Raw genomic sequence first — 21,377 nt, forward strand, 5'->3', positions numbered from 1 at the left:
GATTTACTATTTCTGACTCAGAACAAGCAGCTCTTCTCTCAGGAAGGCCTAAGAAGGCTCCCTACAAGTCTTGCCTTAGCATGGGGATGCAGCATTGGCCAGAGCTACAGCTCAGGAGCAATCTGAAGAGCAGGGAGCAGCTGTCACTAAGTATATTTAGCTCTGAGCTCAGAAAAGTGATCTCTGTGGCGGTGGCACAAAGAATGCAACCCCATCCCCACCCCAAGTGAAGCAGGAGTAAAGAGATGTGGGTGAGAGTGGACAGGAGGGGAAACGTCTCTGTAGAATTCCCAACAAAACAGGCCCAGCCAGCTTCATCAGTGAGTAGAAGTCACTGATGTAAAGCTAGAAGCAGAGCAGGGCATCTCTGGGCACAGGGGTCCAGGCAGGTCTCCCGGGTATTTCCTTACAACCAATTACTCCTTCCTCCCATTTCCAACTTCATTTCCGACTGTTCACCTTCCACATCTCCCAGACCAAACCTCACCACCTCTACTCTCACTCACCACTCCCCACACGCAATATTTAGAACACTCAAGACACATGCCCCAGATCTAAGATGGTTCCCAACTCTCGTTCATCTCTTCAATGTCCACCAAGGACCCACATTTTAGCTACAATAGCTCTAAATGCCATTTGTACAAAGTGCTGGGACTTGGATGTCTCATAGATGAAGTATCTGTCCCCAGTGAGATCAGAAGCTATTGCCGAGGGCAGGGAGATGAGAGTCATTTCTCACACACCTTTGTACATCTAGTCTCACTTCTGCCAGTCCATCCACCATATTAGTCACCAGAATGACCTTTGTAAAGTACAAATCCATAAAGTATACCAACTTTAAAACTACTTAAAATTTTAACTTAAAAACTACTTAAAATTTCATGGCTCCCCGTTACCTACAGAATAAAGCCCCAGCTTCTTGGCCTCACATTCAAGGCTTTTTACAATCTAGTCATAGACTAGCTTCCCAGGCAGCCTCCTGGCCATTTTCCCTCCCTACCAGGCACCTACACTTCAGACAAGGAGTCAAGAAACTATGGCCATGGACCAAATCCAGCTTGCTGCTTCTTTTTATAAATAAAGCTTTACTGAAACATAGCTACAGTCATTTATTTATGTACTGCCTATAGTTGTTGTCATGTTACAAAGGCAGAGCTGAGTTGCTGTGACAGAGACTGTATGGCCAACAAAGCCTAAAATATTGACTGTATGGCCCTTTACAGAAAATGTTTGCCAACATTTGCTCTAGATACATCCAGCTACTACAGGCTCCTTGAATAAACCATACTCAGTATAACTCTAAGCCTTTACACAAGGTGCTCCATTTAAAATATTTTCTCCCTGTCTTTATCTGCTAAAGAAAAAGTCACTGCCTCTGTGAAGTTTTCCAGACCTCACCCAAGCAAGTTAATTGCCCTACTCTCTTTGTTCTCTTAGTTCTCAGGGTATATATCTATGGCAGTACTTATCCCATTATACTATAATTACTATTTAATTACCCTCCTCCTTGCTATCCCTAAGCAACTCAAATATAGAAACTATGTTTTATTTGTCATTTATCTCTAACCAATGTCTTACACATTCTCTGGAACACCTAAACAAATAATTAATTTAGCTTCATAAGCCCACCTCCAAGCATGGGGCCTGGCACACAGCAGGGTATGTGGCTATTAAATAACTGAATGAGGAGCATCTGGCTGGCTCAGTCAGAGGAGCATGCGACTCTTGGTCTCAGGATTGTGAGTTTGAGCCCGATACTGGGTGTAGAGATTACTTAAAAATAAAATCTTGGGGCACCTAGGTGGCTTAGTTGGTTTAAGCGGCAGACTTCAGCTCAGGTCATGATCTCGGTTCATGGGTTCGAGCCCCACATCAGGCTCTGTGCTCACAGCTCAGAGCCTGCAGCCTGCTTCAGATCCTGTGTCTCCTTCTCTCTCTGCCCCTCCCCAACTCATGCTCTGTCTTCTTTCTCTCTCAAAAGTAAATATTTATAAATAACATAACATAACATAACATAACATAACATAACATAACATAACATAACACAACACAACACAACATAACATAACATCTTTAGGGGCACCTGAGTGGCTCAGTCGATCAAGTGTCCGAATCTTGGTTTTGGCTCAGGTCATGATCTCGTGGTTTGTGGGTTCAAGCCCTATGCTGGGCTCCACAGCTAGCAGTGTGGATCTTGCTTGCGTTTCTGTCTCTCACTCTCTCTCTGCCCTCCCCCACTTGCACTGTCTCCATCTCTCTCAAAATAAATAAATAAACTTTAAAAAATAAAATAAAAACTTAAAAAAATAATAAGTGAATAAATGTCTCTCACCCTACAACACCCAGCAGGGTGCTTAGCTTACCATAACTAGTCAATGTGTCTTTTGTCCCCTACACAAAAGAAAGAAAAAGGTCCCCCAATTGTCAGCCAATCTAAAATACAGATATTCAGCTAGGGGCCAGGGGGTTACTTACATTGGCTTGGATTCACTGTAGGACGATGGTTCAGAGCTTTATTCTAGAGCCAGATTGCCTGGGTTTTGAATCCCAGTTCTATCACTTTGAGTGTATCATGCACATCATTTGTAAAATAGGGGCAACAGTAGTACAAAACTTCATAATACCCTCATGTTGAGGGTATTACAAATGAATTGATTCACATATCAAACTCAGAACAGTGCCTGGCACAAAATATGCTCTTCTATGTGTGAATGAAGCTCTCTCTTAAATATGAATATATTTAACATATTGTAAAAGGAATATAAAGATACTAAGAATGTGCAACCCCGGAGCCCACTATTACAGTGATGCTGATCTCTCACATGTAATGGACATCCCAGAAGGAGGTAAAAGATAGATATTTCCTAAGTGCTTGCTATATAAAGGCCATGTGCCAAGAGATCAGCAATAGAGATAATTGAGACGCAGCACTTGTAATCGACTGACCTTGAAGGTCTTTTCTGTCCTATTCTATGATTCTTATTTTGAAAGCATTAATTCCAATTAAAATTAAAATTAAAATTTCACAACGATATGCAAGACCCACCTGCCTCCTTTGCCACATCAACTGCCACTTCCTGCCATCTCCAGTGATAACAAATTACTCAAAATTCTCTGAAAGTTACCAGGCTCTTCACCAGTCTAACGTCTTTGCATATGCTATTTCCTTACCTAAACACTCTCTTTCTTCTCCCAGTTGTTCCAGTCATCTCTCCAGACCCAAATTACATGTCAGCAACTTTACGTGTGGATATAACTAACAGGCCTGCCTCTTCTGTGACTCCATCACAGCATTCACTCATCCCACTGTAGTATTCTCATCTGTTGACATATTCTTACCTACATCTACCACGAGAGGAACTTCTTTCAAGGCAGCAACGATGCTTTTCCTTTTACTCCTATATATGCAGCACCCAGCACCCAGCACCCAACACATATGCAGGTACAGAGAATCCCTCTGAGTTTGAGTCCTTGTCATGGAATCATCATCCTTGATGTCCTCAGACCATGACACTGGGCACATGACAGAGATCAAATCCTAAAGGTAGCATCTCAAGTTGTAGCCTTCTAGGTACCTGGCCAGAATGGCAAAGACTGGGAGACTTTTGGGACCAAAGTATACAAGCTAGCCAAGAACTACTCGCTGGGGAATCTTTGTCTTATGAAAGGAGGACAGAAATAGGTCACTAATTTAAAAATACTTCCCCAGAGAAAAGGGATCATCTTCTTAATTGAGGTCAATACTGCCATATTTTCAGAGAATGAATACACAGCCCTAGACAGAATACATTATGGGTATGCATGTTTTTGAAAATTGATGAATTAGAGGGGACTTCTGGCTTGACAGTATGAGAAGCTCCATGGACCCACTATCCAGTGAAACAGTGAAAATTATTTTTTTAAAGCACTGTTTAAAGTCTCTGGGAATAGTCCTAAGAGCATACAGCAAATGAAGAAACATTTGCTCAAGAACATCTACTAAAACTCAGTAAGAACTGTGAGAGTCTATAGTACCTGAATTAACACCTGCTCCCTCTCTCCCTCCCCACTTCCAAATTGGTAAAACAGGAATTCCACTCCAGACTAGAGCAGCCAAGAACAGGGTTCTCTGTTCCCCAGGATCCTAACTGGAAGGCTATCTGCCTGACAGAAGGCATATCAGCATATTTCATCCTGCCTCCAGTTACCTGTTGTTAAGGCTATGTTCTAGGTGAGTCCAACTAAGAAGTGGGCCCCCCTTCTTCCACCCAGGCCCACTCATGAAGCAGGGACTTCACCTTGGATGCAGAGTCACTGAGGATGCTGGGGCCCTGGCTTATAAGACAGCAATTATCCTCTGGGAGAGGCAAGCCAAGCCAGCCTGAAGCTACTGCCACACCTCCGCTGAGCGCTCAGCTCCTAAAGTCGATGTATCACTCAAAGAGAAGCACATCATTATCCCCACCTCCAGCTCTAGAATCATGGCTCAGAGATTTTGCCTGGGTGGGGAGCAGGCTTACACAGAGTTTCAAACCTCTTCCCAAAGGAAATTATTTTGTTTGCAACAGAATGTGAAGGAGTTCAAGACCAAGAGCATTCTCAAACACAGTGAAAGCTGTGGTAAAAAGGCATTTGAGAGGAGATGGGTGGATGATTAGAGATAGAAGCTAACTGTAGGCTGGAGAATTTGCTGGTGGGAACTGGGGAGAGGGCTAGGAAGAGCCCTCCTGGGGTAAGAACAAATCTCAAACACTTATCTCAGGAACTATCCTTTCAGAGGAGTCCCAATATGATTGGATCAGAGCAAATTTATGCCCAGAGCATTGCTGAAAACAACAGAGTAATCAGATGACAACTAATGGAACTTAACACCTGAATGGGGCCAGAAAAAGACAGAGTCAATGAGAGCCCTACCCAAACCACTGTCATCCAAAGGTGACCATGGCCATATCTAAAGCTCTGAGGAGCAACATGAGAGGCTTCACACAGTATAGGGGAGTAGGGAGTGAGGGTGGTAATGGACCACTAAAATGATCTTGCCAGCCACCAAACAAATAAACAAGCAAATAATGACAAGGCCCAGAGGGGGTTGGACCAATACCCAGAGTCGCTACAATATATCACAGAAACATCCAGTTTCCAACAAAAATATATGAGACATACAAAGTAATAGGCAAGTATGACACCAGAAAAAAACACAAGCAAAGAAAACTGTGAGAGCAACCAAATTTCAGATTTAGCAGAAGAAGTCTTCAAAGAAGCCATTATAAACATGTTCAAATACTAAAGGAATGTGTGATGACAATGTTACACCAAATGAAGAATATCAATAAATATAAACTACAAAAGAGAACCAAATGGATGTTGTGAAGTTGAAAAGTACAATAACTAAAATGAAAATTTCAGGAGAGGGGGCTCAACAGGAGATCTGAACCAGCAAAAGACAGAATTGGCAAATTTGAAGAGAGATTGAAAGAGATTATATAATCCAAAAAACAAAGAGAAAAAAGAATGAAGAAAAACAAACCATCTCAGAGAAACGTGGTACACCATTAAACTCATATGCATAATGGGGAAATCAAAAGGAGACAATAAGGAGAAAGGAGCAGGAAAAAAAGTAGTCAAAGAAATTATGGCTGGATAATTTTTGGCCCAGGCAACTGAAACAATGGAGTTGCCTTCAACTGAAATGAGGAAGGCTGTGGGTAGAGTAGGTTTTAGATGAGGTGATACTTAGAATCCAATTTGGGGCATGTTAAGCTTCAGATGCCTTTAAAATTCTTAGAAGAAAATACAAGGAAAAATATGATGTTGGATCTGACAATGGATTCTTAGGACATCAAAAGCCTGAGCATTGACAAATATAAACAAATAAACTGGACATCATCAAAATGAAAAACATCTGTGCTTCAGAGATCATCATCAAGAAAGTGAAAGGTAGGGGCGCCTGGGTGGCTCAGCTGGTTGAGCATGCTCAGGTCATGATCTCGAGGTCGGTGAGTTCGAGCCCCGCGTCGGGCTCTGTGCAGACAGCTCGGAGCCTGGAGCCCGCTTTGGATTCTGTGTCTCCCTCTCTCTCTGCCCCTCCCCCACTCATGCTCGCTCTCTCTCTCTCTCTCTCTCTCAAAAAATAAACAAACATTAACATTTTTAAAAAAAAAAAGAAAGCGAAAGGTCAACCTCCAGACTGGGAGAAAATATTGCAAATGATGTATCTGATAAGAGACTTGTATATATCTAGGATATAAGAACTTTAACAACTCAATAGTAAAAAGACAAACAGCCCAATTAAAAAATGGCCAAAGGACAGGAATAAAACATTTCTCCAAAGAAGATATACAAATGGTCAATAACCACTTGAAAAGATATTTGACATCATTAGTCATGCAAACCAAAACCGTAATAAACATTATTTCATATCCACAAGGATGGCTGTAATTAAAAAATAGCCAATAACAAGTGCCGCTAAGGATATGGGGAAATCAAAATGCTCACACATTGTTGGCATGAATGTAAAATGGTTCAGCCACCTTGGAAAACAGTCTGGCAGTTCCTCAGACAGGTAAACACAAAGTTACCATATGACCCAGTAATTACACTCTTAGGTATATACCCAAGAGAAATAAAAACCTATGCCCACAAACACTTGTACATATTGATAGCAGCATTTTTCATAACAACCAAAAGGTAAAAGCATAATAAATGTCCATCATCTGATGAGGGAAAAAGCAAAATGTAGTGTGCCTATACAATAGAATATTATTCAGCCATAAAAAGGAATAGAGTTCTGACATGTACTACAACATGGATGAACCTTGAAAACCTTACACTAGGTGAATGAAATAAGCCAGTCACAAAGGACCACATATTATGTGATTCCATTTGTAGGAAATGTCCAGTATAGGCAAATATATAAATACACAAAGTTGATTAGTAGTTGCTTAGGGCTGTGAGGAATAGGAAGATAGGGGAACAATAGCCAAAGTATATGAAGGTTTCTCTTTGAGGTGATGAAAAGTTTCTAAAATTGACTGTGGCAATGGCTGCACATATCTATGAATATACTCATAACCATTCAATTGTATGCTTTAAATGGGTAAATTATATGGTATATGCATTATATGTTAATAAATCTGTTTTTAAAAACTTGATGGGTTAAACCAGAGACCAGGCAATTTTTTTTCTGTAAAGAACCAGGCAGTAAATATTTTAGACTTCATAGACCATACGATCTCTGTTACAACTGCTCAACTCTGTTCTTGAGTGAAAATAGTCATAGACAATATGTAAATGAGTAAGAGTAGCTCTGAACCAATAAAACTTTATATTTATGGACACTGAAATTTGAATTTATGTAAATTTCACATGTCACAAAACTCTTCTTTGGATTTCCCCCCAACTATTTAAAAATGTAAAAGCTATTGTTAGTTTATAGACTGTACAAAAAACAGGAAAGGGGTCATAGTTTGCTGATCCCTGGACTAGCACCTACTCCCTCTATTACAGCTTCAGGTATTAAGGAACTCTCTCTCCCTTACAATTCCCATAAAGAAGAATCAACTTTGATTCCTCTCTCAGTCTCTTCTCCATACTGCTATCCCTAGGCATGGCTTTCCAAGATTCTCAGACATGCATCCAGCCAAGCACTTAATAGCAGGAAAACCTCCTGGACTCCATTTCCAAAATAGAACACCTGACAAAAGAGTTGAGTGTTCACCATGTGTCCCTTTTAAATCCCACTTAACCTTTAGGCAGTGAGAGGATAGGGGGAAAGGCTTGGGAACAGAGAATATAAAGGAGTAAAATGGGGGCACCTGGCTGGCTCAGTCCGTCGAGCATGCAACTTGATCTTGGGGTTAAGAGTTCAAGCCCCAGACTGGGTGTAGAGCGAACTTAAAAAAAAAAAAAAAGAGCAAGACAAACTCGTGTTCCTCTTTAACAACATTCTGGCTCCTAATCAACTGTAAAAGGGAGAATTTAGGCTTATGTGTCAAACAACAATACCAAAACAAAAACAAAACTGTCCTTAAGAACAAAATCTATTAGGGCATCACAGTACCACAAGAGAAGGCAGAGGGAGTAGTGAAGACATTAGGGGTTCTAGAAGCCTTTATTAAGAGGCATTTATTCATGGGGCGCCTGGGTGGCTCAGTAGGTTAAACATCTGACTCTTGATTTTGGCTCAGGTCATGATCTCCCAGTTCGTGAGTTCAAACCCCACATTCAGATCCGTGCTGACAGTGCAGAGCCTACTTGGGATTCTCTCCCTCTCCTTCTCTCTCTGCCCCTCCCTTGCTTGCACTGCACTCTCACTCTCAAAGTAAATAAACTTTAAAAAAAAAAAAAAAAAAAAGGAGGCATTTATTCATTCATTTGCCCAACCAGCCATTTACTGGGCATGACTCTGTGACATTCCTTGTGCTGGGATCCAAGGACACAGAGATTAATCAGACCTGTGGAAAGCACCAAGGTAAGACAGATACAGAGAGGAGAGTCAGTCCTTGAAAGCAAGAACCACTGTTGTATCTGGAGGAAGGGGCTATGGCTCAATCCCCAACATAGAGCCCAGAAACTCTCTCTCCAATCCTCCCAAACCCACACTGCCTTAGATCCCACAGAGTTTTCCACCCTGCACTAGTCAGCGAGATTGCTCACCACCCAGAGACATCACAAGGCTTGTGAAGTGAAATAGGAAAAAATCTCACAGATACAGACTATAATCCCATCTCTACTACTTATTCACAATGTCACCATAAGCCTATAAAATGCAGACAACCTCAAAGTGGCAATGTGGAGAAAATGAGATCATGTAAGGCACAGTCCCCCACAGCGCCTATACATAGGAGGTGCTTCATAAATGTTTGACTATTTTGAACCCAGATCCCTTGGCAGGAGGGCTCATTCCAGCACCCGGCCTCTGAGTCCCAGAGACTTCTAATCTTAGCTCCTCCTCCTCCCCAAGACGCCAGGTGGCGAGATGAAAGAGGACCCAGTCAGCGCCACACTGCGCCACACTGCCTTGTTCACACCTACCTGACCTACACCTGGGAGAGCCTGGCGTTGCCGGGCATGGAAGGGAAAGAGAAGAAGCTGGATAACAACACCACTAGTGACATTTTCATGCAGCACCATGGTTTACAAAGGATTCTTAACATTCATTATCTTATTGGAGCCACTTACCAGCCATTGAAGATGCCCCTTTCTTACAAAGAAACTTTTCTCTAAACACCTCCCTACTTGATGTCTCCCAAACTTGTCATATATTTTGCGTCCTGCCTTTACTCATAAGTTCCTCTTTTCTGCTTCTCCTTCTTTTCATCAGTAAGCCCTGTTCATCTTTAAAAATCAAGGTCAAGGGGTACCTGGGTGGCCCAGTAGGTGAAGTGTCTAACTCTCGGTTTCAACTCAGGTCATGATCTTGCAGTTTCATGAGTTTGAGCCCCACATTGGGCTCAGGCTCTGCACTGGCAGCGCAAAGCCTGTTTGTGCCTACCCACCCCCCCACCCCGCCCTGCTCCTTCCCCACTTGTGCTGTCTCTGTCAATAAATAAACTTTTAAATAAATAAATAAATAAATAAATAAAACAAGTTCTAGTTTCACCTGCTCTGCAAAGCCCACCCCAGACATCCTGTCAATTAGAATGAGCCCCATCTCTGTTTACAATCCTTGTAGTTCATCATCTTTGGGATAAAATCCAAGTTCCTCAGTATGTTAAGAATCTGGCTAATGCCTGCCATTTCCACTTCAACTCATCTCCAGCCTCTCCCTCCCTGTCCCACTGTGACATTCTATGCTTGAATTAAAGAAACCTGTGACTTCACAGATCCAAGGACATCACTCACGTTCCTTCACTTGCTAAACCTTTCTCCCCTTTGTCCCAGGTTAACTCCTATTCATCTGCCAAAATTAAACTCAGCCATTACCTCTTCTGGGTTGTATTTCCTGGAATCCTAGGATGAATTAAATTCCCTTTTCTTAAAATTCCAGAGCATGCAGTACCAATCCCTCATCACAACACCTATTAGGACACGTATGTTCTTCTGCCTCACTAGTTATATGAGCTCTTTGCAGGTAGAAAGTCTTTGCATCTCCAGCGTCCAGGAGACAGCAGACACAAAATACGCTTGGAGAAGGAAGAGAGAAAAAGAGAAAGAAGGGGCAGTAGGGGAGGACATGAGAACAAATAATGGGGGGTCATGAGTCCTCAGGTGGATCAGACATCGCACTGAAAACCCGTTGTTTCTACTGCCACAGAGGACACTGGATGTGGTACACATGCACAGACATGCACGGAGAGACCTGCATAAACAAACACAAACACCGGTTAGGTCTGATGGCCTTGCAAGCCAGCCGCTGACTCCTCCTTGGACAGGAAGATTCAGAAGCTTGATACCTGCAGCAGGGCTGTCCTCTCTCTGCTGGCTTGACCATTTCTGGCTGCTAGATGACCCACCCCTGCACTCTGCCTACCACTTTACAGAGTCCAGATCCAGCCTAGATTAACAGCGTCTTTGGGTTCCCGATTGTACTTCTAACTCTGTTTTTATCTCCAGGTCCCGCATATTGTGCTGTTGCCTAACCATTTGTTCCTAACCTTCTCTTTGATCCTTGACCTGGCTTATGGGCTTTCTCTCAAGTCCTATTTCCTCAGCTTGGTTTCCTCCCTCCCTCTGCCTTTTTTTTTTTTTTTTTTTTTAGTTTATTTATTTTGAGAGGTCAGGGAGGGGCAGAGACAGAGAGATGGAGAGAGAGAGTCCCAAGCAGGTTCCTACCTGTCAGCGCACAGCCCAACAAGGGGCTCAATCTCAGGAAGTGTGAGATTACGACCTGAGCTGAAATTGAGAGTCAGACACTTAACCAATGGAGCCACCCAGGCACCCCTCCCCTCCCTCCACTTCTTGTCATACACACAGACACGTCTAAATACAAAAAGACACACACAAATACAAAAAGGCATAAAATGATGTACACACACATACAAAGAAACAAACACAAAGGCACAAAAAGACACATACACATATATAGACACACACACAGAGGAGTTTTGCAAATCTACCTAATCTCTGTCATCAACAGGATTGCAATCCAGAACAGACAAAGCCGACTCACCAACAAAGAATGGGGAAGGAAAACAACAGTCTGCGTAGTGAGAACGAATTCCCCTGTCAAAGCAAACCGTCTGGGTTTTCCTGGAAACATGAGCGGTACCATCTGGGGGAGCTGCTGCTTCATCCTGTATCTGGCTAAGGCACTGGGACAGATTGCAAACTAGGCCTACTCCCTCTGATGTGTAGCTCAGCTTGTCTAGCAACTGGTACCCTTCCCTGAGTGCTGGCTGACAATGTATCTTCTGCTACACCAGCACGTTAGTTGACCTCACCCTTATTTCTCTTGCAAACCGCAGCCTTCTTCCCCCCCCCCCCCCCCCCCCCCCCCGCAGCCCCTGTGCACACCACCATTACAGTCCTGAAAACGTGCTATTGTTGTTGCCAGTTTACATGTCTGCCTCTCTCACCAGCCTGAGGGCTTATCAATAGCAAAGAGTATCTTATTTTCATCTCTACTTTACAGATGAGGAAAGTGAGGCTCCAAATTACTCACAGATCTACATTGCAAAGTTTGGATTTGAATTCAGGTCAGACGCCAAAGCTTATGCTTAGACTTTTAAGAAGTCAATGTCCACATACTTTATTCTAAAAAACTCACAAGAGTTTGGACTGAATGCATGAGCAAGGCCACAGAATTTGAACTCAGTGGGGGTTGGTAGGTGAATGCTACAGCCGCCCTACAATTAAGTATTTACAAGGAAAAATGGGGGACAGGTCATTCCCTTAGCCTAAGGACCAGGTTTCACCTGAAGAATGATGTCATTCACAGTATCACTCATCTCTGTTCTGTCCAAAAGGCCTGAGCAGACTTCAAACTGTGCTTTACCTACATTAAGGGCAGGAGGTCAGAATGTTCTGCAGGGAAAGAGATAAGATAGTGATTGCACCAGGAGACCAGCAGGAAGCTGGAAGGCAAAAAACCAGAGAGATGCCTCCAAACTGTAACAATCCTTCAGGTCAAAGAAGAATTACTGCAGCAACAGAAATGTATACACAGAAACCTATGCTGAGGTTATCTGAAAAATTGTTTGCAATTATTTCTTTTCTGCCCTACTTGCTGCATATAGTAAACATTAAAAAAAAAAAAAAAAAAAAAAAAAAAAGCAAAAGCTCCAGGCTGTCAAACTTATTCAAAGAGGAAGCCAGGAAATCTATGTTCAGGATTGGGTCCAGAGACCAAGAGGAGAGGTCTGCTTCCCATGGGCCAGCATGGCAGCAGCAGCAGGAGTCAGAGGAAGGCCTGGAGCACAAGGTGAATCCAGGAAAAATAATACCAGGGCTACTTAGCCAAGTGCCTCTGACATGTCCCCTCCTGAAGCTCCATATAGCAAGTGCCAAGAATCTGATTCAGGTTCCTGGTATGTGGGTGAGAAGGAATTACCACCTGGGCTCTCCCCATAGCTTTCTTGCCATCTTAGCTTTCCCATAAGTGACAGCTACAAAAAAGAAAAAGGGAGGACAGGAAGGAGGTGGGAAGGGAGGAGGAGGGAGAAGGGAGGATGGGAGGGAGGGAAGCGGGGAGGCGGGGAGAGAAAAAGAGGAAGGATTCTCCCAAAGAGAATGTCCCAGGGCTCTTCAGTCTGGTATCCTCAAAAGCCATCCATACCTACCCAGAAATAAACAAACTAGCTATCAGTTAGCTAACCATGGATCTCTGCTTACAGAAACCATGGCACTTCAGACTTAGAAGCACCTCTGCATATCTGTCAAAGTTAGGAGTGGGGGACACTGAGACAGAAATCAACACTGTTTTCAAAGTGTTTATTCTATAGAGTCCTAGGGGTTCCTATGGGTTGGGCTATATAGCAAGGCAAGTGGGAGGTGACCGTAACACCAACAAATGTTGTAGTGACAATTTTATTTTTTTAACATCTTTATTTAGATATAATTTACATACCAATTTAGTGGGCAACTCAAGAGTTTTTAGCATATTCAGAGGTGTGCAACCTCACCACAAGTTTAGAACATTTTCATCAGGGGCGCCTGGGTGGTTCAGTCAGTTGAGCCTCCAACTTCGGCTCAGGTCATGATCTCACGGTTCATGAGTTCGAGCCCCATGTCAGGCTTTGTGCTGACAGCTCAGAGCCTGGAGCCTGCTTCGGATTCTGTGTCTCCCTCTCTCTCTCTGACCCTCCCCAATTCATGCTCTATCTGTCTCTGTCTCAAAAATAAATAAACATTAAAAAAAAATTTTTTTTTAAAAGAACATTTTCATCAGCCTGATGCAGATCTGAGTTGCAATAACCCCCAAAACAGGTAACTATGTGCTAATTTCAGTCTCAGTTTCCTTATTGGTTATATGGAAAGATTAGTACCTGCCCCACAGGTTTCTTGTAAAGATTCCATGAGGGAGTATATGTAAAGCAGCCACCTCAGGCCAGGTGGGCAGAAGCAGTAGCAGGAGGAGAAGACACAGTGGTGCTACCACTGTGAACGAAACCACAGGCTGGGCACTTTCTACACATGATTTCATTTCATCTTGGCTATAATCCTTCAAGGCAGAGACTACTGCCCCCATGTGACCATGAGAAAATGAAAGCTCACAGAGATTTAAGAAACTTTCCAAGGTCACGCAACTCACAGTTGATGAAAGTACACCTAAAACCCTCATCTTTCTTGCTCCAAAGCCCGTGTGTACTTTTGCTCAGTCACATAGCCTTTCAGCATTCTGTGTCTTTTTTTTTCTTGTGTTCATCTCTGCCCTCTTTGTACATGTTTTTCTCTAAGTCTCCCCTATTATTTTATTTATTTTTTTATGTTTATTTATTTTTGAGAGAGAGAGGCAAAGACAGAGCGTGAGCAGGAGAGGGGCAGAGAGAGAGAGGGAGGCACAGATCTGAAACAGGCTCCAGGCTGAGCTGCCAGCACAGAGTGTGGGGCTCGAACCCACGAACCATGAGATCATGACCTGAGCCAAATCGAACGCTTAACCGACTGAGCCACCCAGGTGCCCCTAAGTCTTCCCTATTATTTTAACTACAGTGATTTCACCTCCGCCCAGATTCTGTATGTGATTCACAGCATAGGGTAGAAAGATAAGGAAGGGGTCACAGAGGTCAGACACACACATCATACACTAAGCAATATCATATCTGTATCCTAGACCCTAGCTCTCCTAGAAACATCCCACCACTGAGCCGGCCACCATCCTGGCCAGGAACTCACGAATCCAAAGCACCCTGCCCCACTACCACTGGCCAGCCAACCCTGGACTCTAGCTCTGCCCTAAGGAAATAATTTAAGGGGCACTCAGTGATAAGACAGGATCACTGCTTTCAAATTCAAATTTCAAAAAAAACTTAACTCATCTCCTTTGTGTGTAAGGCCCTGTACCAAGCACTGTGTGAGACACAGTGATAAATAAATAAGACCTGGTTCCTGCCCCTGAAGGCAATCACAATCTAGTCAGACAGACAACTAATTACAATACAGAGCAGAGCGATATGCCAAATGAGAGATTCATGCCAATTACTTCCCACATAAAGAAACAATAAGATTTCTAGGAGAAAACATTTAATCTAGGCCAGCAGTTCTCAACCAGGGGCACTTCTGTCCCCCAGGGCAATCGGCAATAGAGATAATTTTGGTTGTCACAACTTCTGGGGTAAGGAGTGATGGTGGAGGTTTGCTACAACATCTAGTGTATAAAGGTTAGGGATGCTGCAAAACATCCCACAGTGTACAAGATAGCTCCCTACAAGCAAGAATCATCTAGCCCAAAATGCCACTAATGCTGAGGTTGAGACACCCTGATCTAGGCTTTGGTGGATGAGTGGAATTTTTACAGGCAATAGGAGAGGCAGAGAGATGCTGAGATGAAAATGTATCTAAAGCAAAGGCACAGTGATAGGATAGAGAGAACATATTGGAAGTGGTTTCAGGATAAAGTAGGGGAATGCAGTGTAACATGAACTAGTTAGGAGAGCTAAAGGCAGATTGTGGGAGCACCGACAGGCAGGTTTAGATAGTGAAGACTAATTTAGTAAGTAAAGGCAGGCCACTCTTATAGTTAAATGGCCTCTAAAAGACAATTAATAACACCTAGCTCATAGAGTGGTTGAGCATTAAATGACACTGTACGAGCCATCAGCTGGAACATGGCTTGACAGGTGGTAAGGATGGTCCTCTTCCATTGCATTCTCTTTACAAGGGAGAAGTAATGATCAGAGTTGTGCTTCAGTAATTCCAGTAAGAGTGCAAAAAAGACAAACTTATAGGTAAGATAATACAATCAAAATCATTAGGGCACAAAGCAAGACATTCTAATTACGTGCTAAATTGAGTTGATATAGAATGTGTGCTATGGGAATTGGTACGGGGATGAGAGAAATCGGTGGGGGTGGGAAAGCCAGGGAAAGTTCACACACGAAAAGTGAGTCTGGAGCATTCCAGAGGACACCTAAGACAGATACGGACAGGGCCAAGGGTTGAAGGGAGGGATATAAGAAGTTAACTCCAGCTAGGGAGAACTAGCTGAGCAGAGAAAGGGGCCTGCAATAAGCATGGAACAGCTATGAGACAGTGAGGACCAGGGTCAGACCAGAGAGGTAGGAGGTAGGTGCAGAGAGTCTTAAGAAAGACCAAGGCCAGATTTGAAGGGATGGAGTGCTAGACACAGATAGTCCGAAGGAATAAGAAAAGAAAATCATGCAGGACACATGAAACCAAAACGTAACTTAGGAAGACCGCTGGCAGCATGAACAACACGGGCTGGTAAAGGGACACTAGAGGCAAGAGAGCACTTGGAGGTGTCTACAGCTGTCTGGATGTAAGGAAATGAGGCCCAAAGGCAGAGGAGGGAAAACAATTATTATTAACCATGCTGATAACTTCTGGGCATAACTCAGTTACTCACCCTCATCCAAATTAGCCCAGCCTGGCCACAGCACTGCTTATACGCAAGAAGCACAGAGGGCTTCTCCCTCCCTCCTTACATACCACCTCCCACCAAGTCCAATTCCTGCTGGCCTCTGGGGTTTGCAAATGGAGGCGCTCCTCTCAAAGTTGAGTTCCCCCAGCCCTGATTCCACTTGGTGCGAGGTTCCATCCTTCCCGACTCACAGAGCCTCCCACAACCAAGCATGCCTCTTGGTGGGGCAGTGAAAAAGGAGGAAAGCAAGTCATCTCCTACCCTGCTAAAGTCAAACAGATCTGGTGACAGTACTATAATACGGCTTTGTTGTTCGAAACTCCTCTAGCCTTCCACATGGGTGGGGGGAAATGAGAAGTTCTCACATAAACCTTTTTTAAAGCACACAGGCATACAGACAGGAGACTAGGGGGAGCGGCTAGAGGAGTTGCAGCCCCTAGAAAAGCTAGGCCCTGCTCTGTCATGCCCCACCCCCTTCACAGCAGCTACTCAGGCGCACATAGAACTGCCTCCTGTGGTGCTCTTGTCCTAGTCAAGTCAGCCAAGCTGCTGGGGGTGGCTCCCAGAGCTGAACACTGTGGTGCCGGTGCTGTGGGATGAGAGAGCTGATCTGGAAGTCTTGCCATATAGGCCAGCCCTCGCTATCTGTACCACCACCCCGAGGGAGGAAAAACCATGAAATCCTGTGTCAGCCCTTTGCGTGCATTAAATTCTTACAACAACCCTGCAAAGATCTCCTCAATCAGCTGAGTAAACTGAGGCTTGGAGAGGTGAAGTTACTTGCCTTTTTGTCACATAGTAAGTGGCAAAGCCAAGTTTTGAATACAGGCCTGTCTGCATTAAAATGTATGTGCTTTCTGATGAAAACAATAACAATAATAATAATAGCAAAAACTAACCATTACTGAGCCTCTTCCATATGCCAGGCATGGTACTGAGTGCTCTGTATGCATTATTTCATTTAATCTTAGCAACTCATGAGATGCCTACTCTTATCACTCCACTTCCAATGAAGAAACCGAGGCTCAAGGAGATGAAGTAACTTCTTCAAGTTTCCATGGCTGCTGAAGGCAGAGCCAGGTTTAAACCTAGGTCTGTGTGGCTCCAGAGCACCACTTCTCAACCCTGTGCTATGCTGCTACACCACACTGCACAGACACTAACAAAAGCATAAGTTGATTTTGCAGCTTCCTGGGCTCATACTGCTACCTAACCATCCACTCCCCCCCCCCCCAAAATGTGTGATCACACCCTTGCTCAAGCCTCCCTTCTCAGCCAGACACTATGCTGCTACCCAGATAACAGCCAGTCATTCCACCCAATGATTAAATTAAGCACATATTCTGTACAGGGCTCTGCTGGGCATTGGGGAAACAAAGGCAAAATAACCAAATAAGGCCAGTCCCTGCCCTGAAAAGTCTCACAGTCTGGTGAGAGAAACACATCAGTTAAACAAACATTAAAATACAACTGCCAGATACAGGTAACTTTCTGGGAAATACAGAAGAAACAGAAAGGGGAAAAGCTCAGCATTCAAGCTCAGCATTCACTGAGCTTGAATTGTATGTCTGGTACTATGCTGGCGACTTTTTTCTTAACTAACATATGATGAAATTAACTTTGGAGGGGGGGGTCAGGGGTATATAGTCATATGAGTTTTGAAACATATTTAGATTCTTCTAACTGTCCCACAACCCAGACACAGGAAAATTCTATTACCCCCCAAAATTCTGTCATTCTGCCCCTTGATAATGAAACCCTCCCCACATTCCTAACCCCTAGTAACCACTGGCCTAACTCCCATCCCTACTTTCTCAGAATGTCATGTAGATGGAATCATACAGCATGTTAACTTTTTGAGTCTGCTTTCTTTCCCTCAATATAAGGCCTTTGAGATCCATCTATGTTGTGTACATCAATAGTTCATTCCTTTTAATTGCTGAGCAGTTTTCCATAGTTTGTTTATCCATTCACACATTGAAGGACATTTGCTTTGTGTCCAGTTTTTGGCGCTTATGAATAAAGCTGCTATGAACATTTGTGTACAAGTCTTAGTGTGAATATAAATTTTCATTTATCTATAGGGATAAATACCGAGAAGCAGAATTGCTGGAGCATGTAGTGAATTGTGTTTAACTTTCTAAGAAACTCTATAAGCAAAAGTTCTAGTGGCTCTACCTCCTCGCCTGGCACTTGGTGTTGTCCATTTTTTAATTTCAGACATTCTGATGGATGTGTGGTGCTATCATGCTGTGGTCTTAATTTGTATTTCCCTAATGGCTAGTGATATTGAGCATCTTTCCATGTGTTTAATTGTCATCCATATATCTTCTTTGATGAAGTGTCTGTTCAAATTTTTTCCCATTTTGTGTTGACTTGTTTGGTTTCTGTAGAGTTTGGGAGTTATTTGTGCTGGAAACTTTACCAGCACTTTTCTCCCTGAATTCTGACAATAGCCTGCAAGGGTAGGAATCATTAACCACCATTTTACCTGAGAAAATTAAAGGGGAAGTCACTAAACTACTATAATCACAGTTCTTCCTAATTTCAGAATTTTACTTCTCATTTAATTGCCTGTGACATACAGACCACTAGAATGCAAGCTCTATAAAAGCTAAAATCGTATCCATTTTGTTTGTTACAGAATCCATAGTCCTACAACAGGTATTCAACAAAAACTTGTTTAATGGCTGGATAAATGCCCTTGATTTTCCTTGTAGGGATCCAGTTGAAGGGACAATGGTTTTGTTTGTTTGTTTGTTTGTTTGTTTGTTTGTTTTAATATAACTTATTATCAAATTGGCTAACACACAGTGTGTAAAGTGCTCTTGGTTTTTGGGGTAGATTACTGTGGTTTATCACTTACATACAACACCCAGTGCTCATGAAGGGACAGCAGGTTTGGACAGCCTCTGTCTGTCCACCTCAGACTGTCAGAACAACCTGACAGGACCATCCCACTGTAGCAAATCCATTGCCCACAGGCAGTGTCCCCACCAGAAGTCTCAGTAGAACACAGGTCATGAATTTCCATGCTGTTGGCTTGGTAGAACTCCCTCCCAGCCTTGCCAAGAAGGGCACCATCACCAATAATGCCACCTTGCTCATCTGAAGGGCCCACAATCCATAGCTACACTAACTAGGACAGAAGAAAACAAAGACAGTACTGGAGCAGCCAAACTGGCTGCCCCACATGCCAATGATTACATATTTCCTATAAAATGCCTGCTGAGTCTCAGTTTACCATACGTCTAATTTCATAGCTCACAGAGAAGTAAACAGAAATTAGAAATGGGGATGAATCAAAGAAGAGACAGGGAAATTATAAGAAGAAATCACAACAATGCATATAGGAATCTAAGCCCTGGGGTAGTTATAGAAGAGGCCTGATGACATGTTCTGAATGATCCAAAGAAAGTTAACACTCTGTTCACAATAATCTATAAAAAGAAAGACTTACTTCAAAAATGGCTAAAATTTTACAAGATCCAGAACTGAGGTTATATAGTTCAGTCACCTGGAAAGCTTGCTGATATGAGGCTGAACAAATGAAGCCTGAAGATATCCCTTCAGACTTCCTCTATAATCCTTGGGGAATCAGTGGTGCTTTCGAATGGTCATAAAAAGCTCAGGTCCATCATAGCCAGCACAACCAGGGTCACATCTCTGCTCAGTACCCGTGAGCCAATATTCTAAGCTCTGAGCGGTCCACCCAACATGCTAGTTAGAACCTGAACTCCAAGGTTGTCTCATATACGTTTAGACTGACTTAAGCACACATACTTTGCCACCATTACCTTCTCTTTCAAAGACAGTAGCTTGTGACTGATGGTGAAAACCCAGACTGGCAGGCCCCTCTCACCACCAGAGGCCTGAGCCTGCCGGGAGAGAAGTTGAAGCCAAGGCAAGGCAGAAGCTACACTGAAAAAGAACAGCTCACCACTGGCACAGAGAAGAGCAGGGTGACAGCTTTTGTGTTATTTTAGAACAGTTTGTGCTGATGAGCTTTTTGTTGTGGTAACATTCCTCTAAAAAGAACATTTTCTTCCTCCCCTCATTGACAAAGCAATTCAGCAGAAAGTGAAAAAAGAAGGAGGAGCGGGTGACAAGGATATCCAGGAATTTGTGGATCTTAGATCATATCACCTTCTTAATTGGTGTGCCACCTATCCCCCAGTCCTGTGGCCAGGCCCCCTGAGAGAGGGAAACCTCTAGTCTTCATTTGCGTCCAGGAACATGGTCCTTTTCCCATCGTGGACAAATAAAATCTGGATCCTTTGAGGGCCAGTGTCACTTCAAGATGCGACCAAAACTTTCATCACGCCTGTTGTCCTTGCTCAAGAACCTACAATTGCCAGGTTCAATAAGTACTCATCTCTCAGCCTAGTCGCCTGGGCCCCACTTTCCTTTCCAGGTTTTTGTCCTTCAGTCCTCCACCATAGTCACTCCATCCAACCAAACCCACCCACCCTGCTCTAGTCAGAGCTTCCCCCCCCCCCACATCTGTGTTCACACTGGCTCCCTACTTACCACTCAGGCAGCCCCACCCCTTCCACTCCACCCAAATGTCTGCTTCTGCTCCAGGAAGTCTATTTTTCTCCTCTTATAAATTACTTAGACATTACCCAGTTCAACCTGATGTGAGGATCCCCTCTGCTAACCAATCAATAGAGCGCTGTATTCTACTTGCCCATCTTCCGTGACGGGGAGTTTACTACGTACCTACCAAGGAAGCTTCTCCTAAGACAAGATGGCACTATTAGACGATTCTTCATTCTAGAAGAATATGGCCATATTTTACTTTTCCCACATTGGTCCTGGTCCTGCCTTTAGTTTAAGAGAAACAATATAGCAGTACTTAATAGCACAAGCTTTGAAATCAGATCTGTGCTCATATCCAATGTTTCCTTGAACAAAATGCTTCACCTTTCCAAGGCTCCAGTCCTTGACAATAATACCAACTTCAAAAGGCTGTTATGAAAGGTAAAAGAGTAACTACCTTAACACCATGAGCTTAACACCATGCCTGGCATAGAATAAGAATCCAATGAAGGAGAGCTGGTGCTGCAGTTTTCATCGCCATCACCGTCATTATTTAAAAATCTAATTCCTCCACTTCTAATGTATGTGAGATACAAATTATATTACCTGGATCTGTTCTTTTCCAGGCTCAAGTTTCTTCACTAGACTGTAAATGATAGGAGGACAGATGTCTGTGTCCTATTTACTGCCACATCCCCATATCTACAACAGTGCCTGGCACATACATAATAAATACCTATAAATACTAAGTTCTACTGAATGCTCTCCATTTCATAGTGTCCATACCCTTCAGCATTCAGGTCACCCTTTTCTGTAGAGGCTCGCACTGTTCCAAATACCTTTGACAATGTGAGATCCAAGACTGAACTCAAAACTA

General features: G+C 43.3%; 1 protein-coding gene across 5 annotated transcripts in view; it reads right to left on the reverse strand.

The window, feature by feature from the left end:
• Positions 1 to 21,377, reverse strand: part of STIM1 (stromal interaction molecule 1) — a 183,202-nt gene that overhangs the window by 59,133 nt on the left and 102,692 nt on the right. The window lies entirely within an intron of this gene.

The sequence above is a fragment of the Panthera onca genome, chromosome D1 (genome assembly GCF_046562875.1).
Source record: "Panthera onca isolate mPanOnc1 chromosome D1, mPanOnc1 haplotype 2, whole genome shotgun sequence".
NCBI classification, from domain to species: Eukaryota; Metazoa; Chordata; class Mammalia; order Carnivora; family Felidae; genus Panthera; species Panthera onca.